Source organism: Castor canadensis, chromosome 6 (assembly GCF_047511655.1).
Source record: "Castor canadensis chromosome 6, mCasCan1.hap1v2, whole genome shotgun sequence".
Lineage (NCBI taxonomy): Eukaryota > Metazoa > Chordata > Mammalia > Rodentia > Castoridae > Castor > Castor canadensis.
The window spans coordinates 68,798,639-68,815,795 of NC_133391.1; the positions used below are offsets into that span (position 1 = coordinate 68,798,639).

The following is a 17,157-nucleotide window of genomic DNA, read 5'->3' on the forward strand; positions in this document are numbered from 1 at the left end:
TTCCAGAGAGTACTTTTGCTTGCCCCTAATAGAGGAACAAGTAGACCCCACAGTGTGGATGGATGGACACACTGTGACAGCTGTCCCAGTCCTAATTCATCTCAAGGACCCCTCCTGGTTTCCCCATCAAAAACAATATCCTTTAAAGCCAGAAGTTAAGGAGGGGATAATTCCCATAATCAAAGACTTAAAGAGACAGGGACTGCTCTTTGTTAGGAAGGAACCTAACAAATGGAGGCTAGTCCAGGATCTCTGCCTGATCAATGAAGCAGTAGTGCCTCTCCACCCTATAGTTCCAAATCTCTATATGCTTTTAGCCCAAATTCCTCTGGGTACTACTTACTACTCTGTCCTGGATTTAAAAGATGCCTTCTTTTGCATTCCCTTACACCCTAAAAGTCAACCTATCTTTGCCTTTGAGTACCCCAGAAGAAAGTCTGGACAGGTCACTTGGACTGTCCTCCCCCAGGGATTCAGAGGCAGCCCCCACATTTTTGGGTTAGCTCTAACCCAAGACTTGGCAGAATGGCAATACCCACAAGCTACTCTGCTACTATATGGAGATGACCTCCTGCTCTGTGGACCAAATAAGCCTGTCATTTCAGGAGCCACTGAGTCCTCACTAAACTTCTTAGCAGATAGAGGATATAATATCTCTAAAGAAAAAGCCCAATTGTGTCAGTCTAGGGTTACGTATTTAGGTCTTGTCCTGGAGAAGGAAATGAGAGCTCTAGGAGAAGACAGAATCCGTCCAATCCTGACATTTCCTCTACCTAAAACTCTAAAGCAACTGAGGGCCTTTTTGGGGGTCACAGGATACAGTAGAACTTGGATCCTGGGATATGCAGACCTAACCAGGCCCTTATATCAAATCCTTAAGGAAGTACAGAAAGATACCCAGCCCTTTACTGAGAGGAATGACAAGTCAGAAGATGCACCACAGGTTAAAAAAGGCTCTTAGGACAGCTCCTGCCCTGGGTCTCCTGGTACAGGACAAGTTTCAATTATATGTCTATGAAAAGGGAGGACTGGCCCTGGGAGTGGTGACTCAGCTCCGGGGCATCACTCCCCAGACAGTAGGCTACTTAAGCAAAGAGTTAGAGCAGGTAGCCAAGGGATAGCCAGGATGCCTTAGAGCAATGGCTACAGTAGGCCTTTAGTGCCTGAAGCTCAAAAACTTACCCTAAACTACCCCCTAAGTTTTATACCCTACACAACCTAGGAGGAATTTTAAACTCAAAAGGAGAACTTTGGCTATCTGACAGCCATCTACTTAAATACCAGGCCCAGCTTCTGGGAGGGACCGAAATAATTTTAAGGATCTGTCAGAGTCTAAATCCTGCATCCCTTTTACCAGAGGCAGAGGGAAATCCTGAGCACTCGTGTGAGGAGGTACTTATGGAAAATTATGCTGCCTGACCTGACTTAACTGATCAGTTCTTTAAAAAGCCCAGATCAAGAATTATACACTGATGGCAGTTCCTTTGTCAAAAATGGTGTCAGACATTCATGGTTTGCAGTTGTGACAGAATTTGGCATCCTCAAATCAGGTCCTCTTCCTCCTAATACAAGTGCTCAACTGGCAAAATTAATGACCCTAACAGAAGCCCTAAGAATGTCAAAAGAACAGATAATCAACATCTATACAGATTCTAAGTATGCCTTTCTGATCCTACATGCTCATGTAGCCATCTGGAAGGAAAGGGGAATGCTGACTACAACAGGAACAGCTTCCAAAAGAGATAAAACAGAGGTTACTTTAATAGTTTTAGGGATAACAGCATTAGTTGCAGCCCTTGCTGGAATCAGTAATTCCAGTAATTAATCAGTAATTGCCAATCATGTAACTGCAAAAAACCTAACCAAAGTAATAGAGGGCATCTCAGACCAGGTAGGCCTTGCCATTAAGGACATGCAAAAGTCTTTGTCATCCCTTGCCTGTATGGTAATGGACCACTGCCTGGCCCTAGATTTTCTTTTGGCCAAACAAGGTGGGTATGTGCCAGTGCCAATACTTCCTGTTGCACGTATATAAACACTTCAGGCATTGTACAGGAACGTGCAGATTACATTCTCCAACAGGCTAAGTGGCTCCAAGAGCAATCTCTTGAAACTCAGGTTTCTACACAAGGTATGAGACCAATTAAAATCCTGGCTCCCCTCAAGGACTTGGTTCCTACCCTTTCTGGGGCCTATAGTTGCCATTATTCTCTTGCTTGTGTTTGGGCCTTGCATTTTAAACTTACTTGTCAAGTTTGTTTCCTCTCACCTAGAATCCATCAAACTACAAATGCCTCTGATGGAGATGAAAACAACCTACTATCGAGGTCCCCTTGACAACCCCTCCTGTGGTCAGCCCTGATGCTGTAGGCCCCTTCATCATCCCCTGTCAGCAGGAAGCTGTTACTGAACAAACGTCATCGTCCCTATCCCTAACAGCAGTTAGGGCAACCATTGAGAGGGGGGATTGAAGGACGGACTGCAGGAGGCCCCAAAAGGTGGTCAAGGAGACACCTCTCCTTCCCAGGAAGCCTCTATCTGCACCTTTAGGCAATGCAAAAAGGCTATAAAACCCCAATCCCCAACCTGACCCAGGGGACCACTGGTTTCTGAGTCCCCCTTCATTCTCCACTATGCAGCCTTTCTCTTCTCTTCTCTAGAAATAAAATATTTCCAACTTCTGCTGCTGGAGTCCACTGTGCTTTCATTCTCAGAGCAGGCTCAAGAACCCTGAGCACCTGAAATTCCTGTGTGTGTCATCCATGCATCAATACTGATGTGTATTTAAAAATGGGTTTCTGTTTTATCAAAATAACTGTCAGGGATTTTTAGTGCTATAGGCAGATACAAAATTTTACCAAAACCAAAGAAAAGATCACCCTCCAGATGGGATGATGAAAACTTAGGTTTTTATTGGGGTCTACTAAAAGGTGATTAAATCCTAGAATCCTAAATTATGTGTGTCATTAACTCTCAATGACTGAGCCTGTTATTTTTGGACTCCAGGGGTGACATGCAGATCAACAACATTCCTTCTGTGTGTTCCAAGCCATTCTGTTACTTAACAACAGAAGTCTAGGATGTGATTTCTTATAAATATCCAAGCCATGACCCTCAGTCATTGGGTTTCATAACTTTATGCTTACTCTTTATCTCTATTTCTGTATCTAATCACTTGAAAAATTAATCTTGTTGGTTTATTATTATCTTTTTTAAGAAAGCATACTTGTTTCCACATTCCTCTCAGTTTACAAGCTGACTGCAACCCCATGACCTGATGTTCACACAAGATACTGGCTCTTTTTTCATAGGCAAAATCCTGAGCTTTCTGTCCAAATCTTCTCACTGCAGCAAGCAAAGGGCACAGGCCTTAGGGAAAACTGACCACAGGCTGTGGGTTTCTATTAGCCAAGCTTACCTTCATGCAATCTGGATTTGATAGTTAATTCTGTACTGCTTACAAAAGTTCATATTAAGTTGGTTTTTTTTAACACTCAACAGATTGTCTTCCTTTATCTTCCTTGTTAACTTTTCATTTTACATGTCTTTTTGGTATCAGCCTCTTTGCCCAGTGTATGATAGTTCTGATTATTTTAATAGTGGGTTGACATTTAGGATCAGCATCCCATTTAGAAACCCTCATGCAGGGGTGTAAGAGACTGATCCTTTTGAGCAGTAGGAAATTGGGGTACATCTTGTTTCACAGAACATCTCCTGAAGACCTTTAAAGCAAGCCAGGTCTAGAGGATCTGCAATTGAGATTTCCAGGAATCTTTACCTCAAAGATTCTAGTTTTGCATATATTAAGGCAATTATGGAGATCTCTAACCCCAGAACTAATGAAGCCCCTATGCAGTGTTTTGTTCAAAACAGGGTTTTTTTTTTTTTGTTTGGGGTGGCAAGTTTTGGTTACACTGAGGTTTGAACTCAGGGCTTTGTGCTTTTGAGGACTCAGGCCATGCCTCTAATCCCTTTTGTGCTGACTATTTTTGAGATAGGTTTTCACTTTTTGTGTAGATGGGCCTAGACTGTGATCTTCCAATTTTAAGCTTTCCACCATCAATGGAATGAAAAATACACCACCATGCCCAGCTTTTTCTATTAAGATGGGCTCTCACAAAATTTTTTCCTCGTTGACTTGGAGCCATGATTCACTGGATCTCAAGTCTCCCAAGTAGCTCAGATTACAGGCATGAACCTCTAACATCTAGCTAAAAACAAAGTTTTCAAGCTGAACTTCCTCTCCTCACCCCTTCCCCAGGAACAATATTCACACACTCTTGTTTCTGTGGGCCTTGGTTACCCCAGATGCTCGCTACTTCCTGCTTATCTACCCTCCTCACCTGTGCACCCACAACTCTAACTCATGGATGCTTCTACCTGCAACTTGCCCCAGCCTCATGAAAGACTTGAAAGTAATGCCACTATTTTACATTAACACCATTCTATAGAGATAGATAGGTAGATAGATAGATAGATAGATAGATAGATAGAATTTTTTTTGAGGGAATTTCCCTACACAACTCACCTTTATGAAAACTGTAAAGACCCAGGGTGCTGCCCGTCTGGGGCCAAGTGTGTATGAAGAAGAGGCACTCTAGTCCTCTGACCACCCATGCTACCAGAGGAAGTGTAGGTCAGTGTATAAATTTAGTGGCAGGGCAAACTCTCAGGTACCTTCACAGACACAAGGATCAGAAACACTTTAAGAAAGGTTTGTCCATTGTGGTGGCTTACACCAGAATTCCAGTTACTTGGAAGGTAAAGATGTGGAGGATTGTAGTTCAAGGACAGCCTGGGAAAAAGTTAGTGAGACCCCAATCTCAACCAACAAGCCAGACATGGCTTGTTGCACCTGTGGTCCCACCTACATGGAGAACATAGGTAGAAAGATCGTGGTCTGAGGCCAGCTTGGGCAAAAAGGAATGGGACCCTATCTAAAAAATAATTAAAGCAAAAAAAAGCTGAGAGTGTTGCTCAAGTGGTAGAGTGCCTGCCTAGCAAGAATATGCCCTGAGTTCATAACCACAGACCACCCAAGAAAAGTTTGTCCTTCTAAAGTTGTAGTAATCAGTTTTACTCAAACATAGAAAGGCAAGGTCAGAAGGAATTGGAGCATGCAAAATCATCATTAATATATATGGTTAGATTAAACATCATGTTGAACTTCTAGAAATTAAATAAAAAATGAAGACAAGCATTTGGATTCATAGAAAACTGTTTTTGAGGTTATGGAGCCCAGGCTGACCTTGAACTCACAGTCCTCCCACCTCTGCCTCTCCAAGGCTGGGATTACAGGTGTGCATGGGCCCAGGCATGTACCACAATGCCCTAGATTCACAAATAACTCTTTATCTTTAAGACATAAAAGGACTGGCTCAAAATAAGTAGCCTTTAGGAGTTTGAAAACCTCATCTGTGCATATCCAAAATGTTTAAAACAATGGAAAAATAAATTGATTATTCAGCTACAGGCAAGGTTTATAACACCAATAAGTTAGTCAAACACATTTACATCTTAAAATCCCAAGAGCTGAAATCGAGGTAATAGTTCAAGAAGGGCATGGTCAAGCTTTGAAAAAACTACAACAGATGCTCCAGTTCAGAAAAGTAAGGAGAAATGAGATTTTTTTTCTGAGAATTTATTTAGGAAATTACAAGGGACCTCATCATCAGCCACTTTGGTACAATGCTTAGAAGGCCTCTGGATTCTATACAGGAAGGAAAAAGAAAGGAGAGGTGGTTTGGTGGAGTGACTCAAGTTATAAGAGCACCTGCCTACCAAGTGTGAAGCCCTGAGTTGAAACCTCAGTGCCATCAAAAAAAAGAAAAAGAAAAAGAATAAATGAGAAGAAAGTAAGAGGCTAGGGAGCTGAGAAAACCCATATACTGCTTGGTGTAGGAGACTAAAACACCTATTAAAATTCATGATGCACTCATTAGTACACTTACACAACACCTTTGTCTAGCATTTTAAAACTAGGACTGACCACAACATTATATTACCACCTAATCTATGGCCAAGGTTTTACACACAATAAGAGATCCTGGAGATGCCACATCAAAAGATTAAAAAAAAAAAAAACTCATGGAACTTTTTCCAGAGACATTTTGATAGCAGACACTTAAAGTTGAACTCCCACAATGCAGCCTATTGTCAGTCAATGTGTATGTCAAGGCCAGCACAGTGCTGGAGTTGCCCTGCCCTCTAAAGTTCAGCCAACAGCCAGCCTCATCACTACATTCTTGATCTAGCATTTGAGAGAACAAATGTATTAGATATTTTAATTTCTTACTGGTTCAGTCTCAAATCCATTCTGATAAAAAAAAAACTTTCATGTTTATAGAAATTATAAAGCAGACCCAGCTTGTCTTGGTGAAGTAACTGAGTCAGATGTCATCATGGTGGTATCTGAGTCTTCACTCCATGTTTTGACTGCACTCTGTAAGGAGGAAGCCTAACCTAGGTCTGCTGCCTGTCCTAAACTGTCATCAGTTGGAGTTGTGTGCCTGAGTTCTCAATGATGAAGTATGAAGAAAGACAACAGGAAAACAGAGAAAAGGAAGTAGGCAAAATTCTCATTGGGAGATGTCAATATCAAAAATTGAAATTATTTGATTAAATATGGTAGGATGGATGACATAATCTACCGTACATTCAACTGACTTCAAAAGTAATTAGACAGGAAGTGGGGAAAATATTGAAAGAGATGCTAGTTGTGAATTTTGTAAATCTAATTCAAAAGTCTAACATTTAGATTCAGGAAAGCCAAAAATCTCAAATTTACATCTCAATGCAACATATTGAAACAACCAAAGAAAACTTCAAGGGATAGGGTTAGGGCAGGCAGAGGAAAAATAGGCATACTACCACCAAATGAATGGCTTCACAGCAGCCAACATGGAAACCAGAATGGGACAAAAAGAAAAAAAAAAAGAGCAAACCCTGAAAGCCTCATATTCTCTAATTGGCAAAGTCATTTCTTACCAATTAAACTGAAAATAACTGGGGGAAACAAATAAAACCAATTAACTTCATCTAGAAGCCAGATGTTCATAAGAAGCTTTATACAGGAAATCCTAAAGAATTTAATTCAGGCAAATGGAAAAGTATCCCAGATAATAGGAGGACAGCAAAGACAGAAAGATGCAGAAAGCAGGAGGCAGGTGAGTAAACAAATGGATATTGATAGCATAGGTCAATAATAATAAAGACTTCTGGGTTTAAAAGATTCAATTTAAATTTGCAATAAGAATTACACATAAAACAGAAAAATTGTTAAACCACGTTGAAGGGTTCTAAGTTCCTCCTCTATCCAGGGGAGGAGGGTTATGTTTTTTATTAAATTTAAACTATGCATTAAACGTTATGCCTAAAATCTTATATAATGAATGAAAGAATGGAAGCTGTGCAAGCAACTTGCAAGTGACAAGAAAAATAAATAATAGAATAAAGTACACTCAATCCAGAGGAAGGCAGGAGAAAAAATAGAGCACAAACCAAAACATTACATATAAACTGAAACTATAAATAATTATATTGCATTGGGCTAATTGTCAGTCACAGGTGGAAAGATTGTTAAGACATATTTACAAATTCCAACCATGTATACATGTAGTGACATAGTTCAGATAAGATACAGGAAATAAAAGGATACAAAAAAAGCCTGACCTTCAAGACCAAAGTCACAGAAAGTCACTACAGACCACATATGCAATAATTAGTATTACGGAGCTAGGCATGTCTTGTTATTGAACACACTTAACACACCTCTTAGACTTTCAACCTATTAGTATACATTCAAGAGTTTATTGAAAAAAATGGGAGATATTTTTTAAATGGCTATCATATATACAAGAATATGCCCATAAGTGCTGAGTTGTAAGGATTCACCCAAAAGATTGAGTGTCATTTGTCAGGCTCTCAGCCCTTGTCTTCTCTGACTCATGGTACAGCTTCTTTGGCCTGGAGCCTAGGTCTGGCTGGGTTGGGCACTCAGGAGTCATAAGGAATCCTCAAATGCCCTGCTTTGTCCTCACTTATATGCAACATTTGGTGCATTATTCTGTATCTCTTAAAGTAATTAGGGTTTTGAGCTCATAAGTAAGTGTGTGTTTACACATTCATCAAGTTAGAGTCTCAAAGCACTGGGAGAATTTCCCACAGATAGTGCCTTACATAAAATTAAACTTGTCAACATTCCTCTGCAGTATCCACCAGATAGGAACTGAAGGTGTTTGTATAGAATTCAGCTTCCAGCTCACCCTCCTCTCACATTCTTCTGCTCCTTCCAGAAGGACTCATGAACATGACCTTTTTCTATCACTAATGTGTGCCTGAGGCATATGTGGTACTCCCCCCGAAACACAGAGGACAAGGAAGGGCAGCCTGTCTTCCTGCCATAGCACATAAGGCAGCAGAGGGCACCTGATGTGTGGAAGGGACAAAGATGCAGAGGCAGTTTAATCCCACTGGCCCAGAACATAAAGTCTGGAACATCGAGGTCCACTGGAGTAGCAGTTCACACAAGGTTCTCTATTGTTGGGCATCCCAGGCTACAAAGACTGGGTCTCCACGTGTTAAAAACCAGCAGGAGAGTTAGATTTCATTTTCCAGAAGCCTTGACATTGGTGTTAAATACTTGTCTGCTGCACTGTCTGTTAATGCTTCTTTAAGAGCAAACCTCTTAGTACTTACAAACAAACATTAAGGATGGGAATATGTGACAGAAATTAAGCAGCGGGCTGAAAAGAGTCTGACCCACCAAGAATGGTTGGACAGGAGAAGGATACATTCCTTGGAGTAACAGTGATGCTAAGAAACCAGAATGTTGACCATATTTAGGGAGTGAGAGGATCTACCTAATCCAGAGGACTGTTAGCTACACTGAATTTACCTCATCTTTCAATTTCTGTTTAATTTTTGCTCAAAGAATACACCCTGGCAGATCTTCTGGAAGGTGGCTTGTTATTAATACAGTAGCAGAACTGCCTAGGTATCCTTAGTAGGCAGTGGAGCCAACACCCAGAAAAAGGGTCTCTTTTCCAACCAGTGCACTGTTCCTGCAGATGGAAGTCAAGGCCCTCCCAGACCCCAGGCTCCACCGTGTCCTTCTTCCAGTGGAAAGGTGTTAGAGCCCTACAAGTATTCTACACTTGTTAATTTTCTATCAACAGTCCTTTAAATGAAAAGCAAAGAACAAGAGGAGACCTCAGATGTCAAGTCCATTAAAGTTTCAATATCTACATTCCCCACAAAAAAATGCCCTAAACTCATTGTCATTTCTGCCAACATGGACTCCTTTTCAAGTAGCAGTGAGCAGGATAGATGGATGAGGAGACAGGGAAATTCTATTATTTAATACATATTTAAAGGGCTAAACTCTTGACATTGGAACAAGTAAGTAAAGATTGGAGAGCCAGAGTAGATAACTCCCTATCTAAGTTATAGTAACAGGAAAATATAAAGAGCTACCTGCTTCTGCTTTCGTTTTTGAGATGTTAAGAAGCTGCAAGGATCCTTGGATGGGTGGAGAATAATCATGGCTAACAAAGGGAAGTTCTAAAGCACACCTATTTTTCCTATGATTTGGGTGGGCCAGGATGACCCCTCCCTGTTTTAACAGTCATCTCAGTCACCCAGACCCATTATTTTAAGATGGGGACCACCATTTTGAGTCTCTAGTTCCATTTCCTGCATGTGGGCAGGAAATGTTTCTCTTTTTTCCACTTCTCCCCACTTTTGTTCTGTTATACTAAATTTCTCTCCTAAAATAATTTAATATTATTTTTATATCATTTGCATCTTGCTTGAATTCTTTTCCTGCTGGACTCAAGAACTAAAGTAATTTTCAAGGTTATTTTTCCAATAACAGTAGGACAGCAATACTTAAGCAACCAAGCCACATGAGCACACTAATTTTGGGGACCTCGTCAAATCCTGTCTGGACTACCAGACTGAAGAGACCAAATCAAGACCCTTAAACAAGTCTTGCATCACACAGTTGTCTTCCTGTATTTCATTCAATTCATGAAACCTCAGAGAATGGAGCATTTAAGTTTTTGTTAGAGGTTGAAAATTTTCACTCTACTTCTTGGTCCCAAATAAGAGCACACAGTCTGAACACAGTTATGCAAAGCTCACTGCCTTAGCCTGTCTCTCTGTCTAAAAAGCACAAAACAGCATCTTTTCTAACTGAGTCTCTTGGCAAGAAATTTGAGGATTCTAGCTTAGCTCAATTGCTTATGACTCAATCAGAAGGAATTCAGCTGAATAGGAGAACAAACAACACTCAGAATCACTTGCTGCTTTCCAGGAATGTGACAATGCCCATTCTGTCCGTGAAATGGCCAAAGCAGGAACTTACCAAGTTTCCATGGATACACAAGAATCCTCTTTCAGACTTATAATAGCCACTAGAAATAGTCCACTGAAAGAATTATCAGGAAAACAAAGGTTTGTGGAGAAGATGGACTGTTGAATCCCAACTGTTTTGTTTTGGCACAAGCCATAGTTTTTAGTGCAATGGAGCAAGAGCACTTCAGTGAGTTTCTGCAAAGTCACTATTTCTATAAATAACAGATTGAAGTGCTGACCAATGGAACTATTCACCTGGCTGACATTATCTTCTGTGAATCAGCCTTCTTTTATTTCTCTGAGTACATGGAAAAAGAAGACACTCTGCTTATCTCACAGTTCTGGTTGGCAGCAGACAACTTTCAGTCTCAGTGGCGTAGGCTAAAATTAGGAAAAGGTCAGGACTCATAGAAAAATATTATATCTTAGATTAACCATGCTATAACTCAGAAACTGACTTCACCTGGCCAGGAACTGCCCGTGCCCCTCCCCACTCACTGGTTATTGGAAGGGAATCACCTGGCTCTCCTCTTCCCATAGGTTATCATAGGTTTTAGAAACACTGAAGAACACCATATATTTTGTTACTTTTGAACACTGAGGTTTTATCCCTTTTTAAAAGTTAAAGCAATCTTAATTTTTGTTATGGTGGAGAATGGGTGGAGAGTGACCGGCCTGAGTGCCTGGGGAGATGGCCACTGCCTTGGTTGACATGTCTAATGGGCCACGTGGCTACCTGGGCCCAGGGGGTCAGAGAGGGAGGAGAGAGAAGGGAGAAGGAAAAGAGCACAGCAATTTTAAAGCAGCCTACTCTGGAGGGAAACCATGGGATGCAGGAACCTTGGCAGAGCATTCTCCATGAACTCCAAGCCATAGGGGAGTGTGTGTTGGGTGAACAGAATCTGCTGGGTCCCACAGGCTGCCTGGCATCTCCTAATTAATGTGGTTATAATTTATAAAGTTATCTAAACTATATCCTAAAATCAAAATTTAGTAAACTAACGTAAAGCTAGCATCTAATTCTGTCTTAAAGATATTCTGCTCTTAGTAATGTTTGCTAAAAACTGGCTTATAGGAAAGATTTTATGTTCTATCAGGATAATTTGTAGCTGTGATGTTAATTGTTGCTGTCTTTAAATGTTAAATGTACTTAAATTCTCTAGGTATGTTTTCTAAACTTAAAAACAGTGCCATTTAATTAAGGATTGGACATTGGTCATCCATAAAGTACATCTATAAAGTACATTATAAAAAACATTATAAAATTCATTTACTCTAAAGAAAAAATTAAACAGGGGCTTTACTCTATTAATAAGATGTCTTTTTTACACTAGAATGAGAGTTTTAAATATATACTTGAGATAAGGAGAACTTAATGGTACTAATTAATGCTGTCCATCGCAATTATTATCCTAAAATGCATTATTCAATATAAATTGTTTTGTCAAATTGCTAAACATTTAAGAACATTCTAACAATAACTGTTCTAAGTTTTTGTCATCTACAGTTTGGATCTTTCCCAAAGACATTTACAATTAAGCTCTCAGAAAACATTTCTAGCAAGTATCTATTTCTCAAAGAGTTGTCTATTTAAATATTTGCTATCATTGGTTTTGTTTTGTATTTTCCTTACAAAACTTTAACTGTTCTCTGTTGATATTTTGCAAAGTACAACATAAATGGCATGTTTTTTTAAAATGCCCCATTACCTATAGAGAAAAAATTAGGCTTATTTACATCCAAGAGGTAAAAAGAATCACCCTTAGGTGTGGGTATTTTGATTAGGCAATTTAATGAGAGTTTTTATTCTTAGCAATTAAATCTATTCCATCATGATATTTCAATTATTATTAACTTTGTTTTACTTATTTTTTTGGCAAGGGACAACATTAACTCTAATGCTGGAGAATAATGAAACTTTGCTCTCTATAGCACAATGTAATATGTCAGATTCTAAACTTGCTTAAGATCTTTCCAAACTGTAGATCTATTAATGACTGGGTTCTATAGGATTAGGATTCCTGGCTTTCTAGGTAATAACAAAGCCTCTTTATGAGGCAACCCAAGATCTGATTATAAATACCTGGAATAAACTGGACAACAACAAAAAGTCCATCAAAACTAAAAGGTTTACTGCCATTTGCCCTAGCCCTAGTAACACTAAATTCAGATAAGCCTTTACAACTAAACGGCAGAACATTATATTCAAAGCAAAAAAAAAATCTACACCTATGACTAATTCTCCAAAACTATCAAATGATGTCACATCCAAGGAGGCTAACACAACTTTTTAAATCGCACCTTAGTTTGCTTCAATTATTTGGTCTTTTCATTAGGATGACTAACAAATATGAACACCTGTCTCTCAGGGGGAGATGTCTTTTATTCCTATAACGGATTGCTATTTTGAGCCTGTGTGTTGCACGTAACATGTCTCATGTTCCATTTGAGAGACTCTTTAAAGAAACCATGTGGTCACAAAAAATGATGCCATCATGATGATGTCACCATATGTACAGCACCATCTTGCCATTCCCTAGGAATAGGAAACTCATGGGTGATGACATCTTGCCATCCTCTAGGAATATTATAACTAATTTGTGGTTAAAAATCTCTAGATTAATATAGTTTTATACATGTTGCTTTTGATACATTACTCTGTTACGGATTGGACAAGAAATAGAGTATTTGTGTTGAAGATCTGTTATAAACTACTTTGGAATCTAGCTGATTGCCTTACTAAGGACAATGACAATGAAATGGTTTGTTTAAGAGTGCACACTGAATTAATGTGATTGATTTGTGTGACGTTGTGTTTACTGTGTATGTCTTTGTCTCCTACCAATTGTGGGCACTTAACTTTTTTTTTTTAGCTCACATATGCGTGCTTTGATATACTTGGCACACCTAGGCCAAAACATCTGTGTGTATGCACATGTATATGTGTGTTTAGCTGTCTTTAGGATGATTCATAAGCTACTTTTATAAAATTACTGTGCACAACTTTCTGAAAAGTTATCTGAAGTTCTAATCCCGACCAGTCCTAACTATCATATCCTCTGCCTTAGGACTAAAAAAACTTTATGGACAACAATCTCAATCTGTTTCATTCTATTGTGAGTGTAGCTTACATTTAACTCTTTTATGATGAGGTTCATTGACCCATGTCTTCTTGTAGATTGTTATTATTAAAAAGATGGTTTAACCCAGCAGCACAGCAACTAAGAGATAGCATAGATAAATGGGACTTCATAAAACTAAAAAGCTTCTGTTCATCAAAAGAAATGGTCTCTAAACTGAAGAGAACACCCACAGAGTGGGAGAAAATATTTGCCAGCTACACATCAGACAAAGGACTAATAACCAGAATATATAGGGAACTTAAAAAACTAAATTCTCCCAAAACTAATGAACCAATAAAGAAATGGGCAAGTGAACTAAACAGAACTTTCTCAAAAGAAGAAATTCAAATGGCCAAAAAACACAAGAAAAAATGCTCACCATCTCTAGCAATAAAGGAAATGCAAATTAAAACCACACTAAGATTCCACCTCATCCCTGTTAGAATAGCCATCATTAGCAACACCAAGAACAACAGGTGTTGGCAAGGATTCGGGGAAAAAGGAACCCTCTTACACTGTTGGTGGGAATGTAAACTAGTACAACCACTCTGGAAAAAAATTTGGAGGCTACTTAAAAAGCTAGACATTGATCTACCATTTGATCCAGCAATACCACTCTTAGGGATATACCCAAAAGACTGTGACACAGGTTACTCCAGAGGCACCTGCACACCCATGTTTATTGCGGCACTATTCACAATAGCCAAGTTATGGAAACAGCCAAGATGCTCCACCACTGACGAATGGATTAAGAAAACGTGGTATCAAGATCAAAAAGAATTAACCTAGAAGGTAACACCCACACACAGGAAATCAATGTGAGTCAATGCCCTGTATAGCTATCCTTATCTCAACCAGCAAAAACCCTTGTTCCTTCCTATTATTGCTTATACTCTCTCTACAACAAAATTAGAAATAAGGGCAAAATAGTTTCTGCTGGGTATTGAGGGGGGGAGAGGGAGGGGGCGGAGTGAGTGGTAAGGGAGGGGGTGGGGGCAGGGGGGAGAAATGAACCAAGCCTTGTATGCACATATGAATAATAAAAGAAAAATGAAAAAAAACCTGTATAAATGGAAGCATTTCATAAAAAAAAAAAAAAAAGAAAAGAAAATGTGGTATCTATACACAATGGAATTTTATGCAGCCATGAAGAAGATCGCTGGTAAATGGATGGAATTGGAGAACATCATTCTGAGTGAGGTTAGCCTGGCCCAAAAGACCAAAAATCGTATGTTCTCCCTCATATGTGGACATTAGATCAAGGGTAAACACAACAAGGGGATTGGACTTTAAGCACATGATAAAAGCAAGAGCACACAAGGGAGGGGTGAGGATAGGTAAGACACCTAAAAAATTAGCTAGCATTTGTTGCCCTTAACGCAGAGAAACTAAAGCAGATACCTTAAAAGCAACTGAGGCCAATAGGAAAAGGGGACCAGGAACTAGAGAAAAGGTGAGATCAAAAAGAATTAACCTAGAAGGTAACACACACACACACAGGAAATTAATGTGAGTCAACTGACTGTATAGCTATCCTTACCTCAACCAGCAAAAACTCTTGTTCCTTCCTATTATGGCTTATACTCTCTCTTCAACAAAATTAGAAATAAGGGCAAAATAGTTTCTGCTGGGTATTGAGGGGGTAGGGAGGAGAGGGAGGGGGCGGAGTGGGTGGTAAGGGAGGGGGTGGGGGAAATGACCCAAGCCTTGTATGCACATATGAATAATAAAAAAAAAAAAGATGGTTTAAGTGAATTTTTTTCCTAAGGCTTTGCTAAGAATTTTATTAAAAACAGTGTTATCTAAATTAGGGCTTTTACAAAGGTTGTTTCAAGATACAAATTAAGGTCTTAAGATTATAAGTTTATATATGTGTGATTGGGTGGTCTATAGTTCAAAGTTTGCCTAGAGAATTTTCTAAGGTCACAATTTAAGATAGTAATCCATATTGTTAAATGTATTTCTGTTTTTGGTATCAGCCTCTTCTCCTAGTGTATAATAGTTCTGATGTTCTAATGGTTGGGTTGGCATTCAGGATGAACATACCATGCAGGGGTGTAAGAGAATGGTCCCTTGGAGAACAGTAGGAAGTCATGGTACCCTGCAGCTTGCTCATGCAGAGACATCTGCAGGAAACCTTTCTAGACAAGCCAGATCTAGAGGACCTGAAACTAAGATCCCCAAGATATAAGAGGGATGCCTTACGGATCTTGGAACCAATCTTAAAAGGCAGTCTTCCTCCTGCCCTTTCCCTCTCTCTTTTCTCACCAACCAGCATAAGAGAATCCAACATATTCACTTGATTGTATCCATAAATACTGGGAATGCTTTGATCCTGCCAACCAAAAAAAAGATGACAAATTCTCTACATGGCCATTTAAGATTATTTACTATTCATTGCATCCTGCCTAAAGTAGTCTCTTGCCAGTCACAAAAACCCTAAGCTATTTTTCTGATAACACTGAGGAAACTAAGTAAAACTTCTTTTAAATGGTTCCCAATACCGCTAATACCTTGTATCTAAATGTTACAAAATCATTTACAGAGTTAAAATGTATACATGTAAATGACTATAGTACTTTTATCTAAGTACATTCTATCTAATAAGGTCTTTGACATTTCTGCTCTTTATGACAAATGCTAAAAGTTCTGCCATTTAGACCTGAAATCTGTTTATCTGATATCTGTTCATCAGGTAAGCATGGTTTATCTGACATTGGCTAGAAAAACATTGCTTTATCTATAAAGTAGTCAGTTGAGCATTAAACAGGCACTATTTGAAATTACTGACACTGCCTTCCCCTAAGCACTGGAAAATTTAGGGTTTTTAATTATCAATACTGTATTCAGGATGAACATACCATGCAGGGGTGTAAGAGACTGGTCCCTTGGAGAACAGTAAGAAGTCAGGGTACCCTGCAGCTTGCTCATGCAGAGACATCTGCAGGAAACCTTTCTAGACAAGCCAGATCTAGAGGACCTGAAACTAAGTACTAACCACTAACCTGTTACTATATCTAACCAAAATTCAAGGTTTAAACTGTGATGCTGCTACTGGCTCCTTTATATGTTAGATGTCTTTGTATTTTTTCAAGTATATAAGCCTTCTAAAATAGTTATAAAAAGGCACTGTATCAAGCTGATTTCTTAACTTCTTTTACAAGTTTGTGCATATGTTCCCAATTGTAATATGAAGGGTTTACTAATACTATACTATTATATTAATTGCTAAACTGTTAACCATGGTTACTTTAAGTTTTGTCATTGCAGTTCTAATCCTACTGGGATGTTTACAAACAAACCTATGGAAAATGACTGACAAATGTTCATCCATCAACCAGGACAGACATTGTTAAATACTGGGGTCATTTCGTATTTTCCTTGTAAAAACTATATAACTTTATGTCTGCTGATACTCTACAACAATTTAAAGGTGTTGGTACATCCCTATGGGACAGACAAGTAATTTAATTAAGCCCAGTCTAATAGCCATTTTTTAAATAAATCTCTGTTACTTTATTTGGACACAAAGGTTACATTGGCACTGACTTCTGATCTGTTTGATGTGTTACTTCCCGTCCTCCATAAGACAAAATCTGGCTTTCTGGGAGAAGCAACTCCTTGATCCGATGGACAAAACTGCCAAATTGCCAGAATCTTTAGAGACGACTGTTCAGAG

At 39.1% G+C, this 17,157-nt stretch overlaps 1 pseudogene; it reads left to right on the plus strand.

Moving 5' to 3' along the window:
- The first annotated feature begins 9,184 nt into the window (after positions 1-9,184).
- Positions 9,185-10,480, plus strand: LOC109693548 (A-kinase anchor protein 10, mitochondrial pseudogene; annotated as a pseudogene).
- Positions 10,481-17,157: the final 6,677 nt, after the last annotated feature.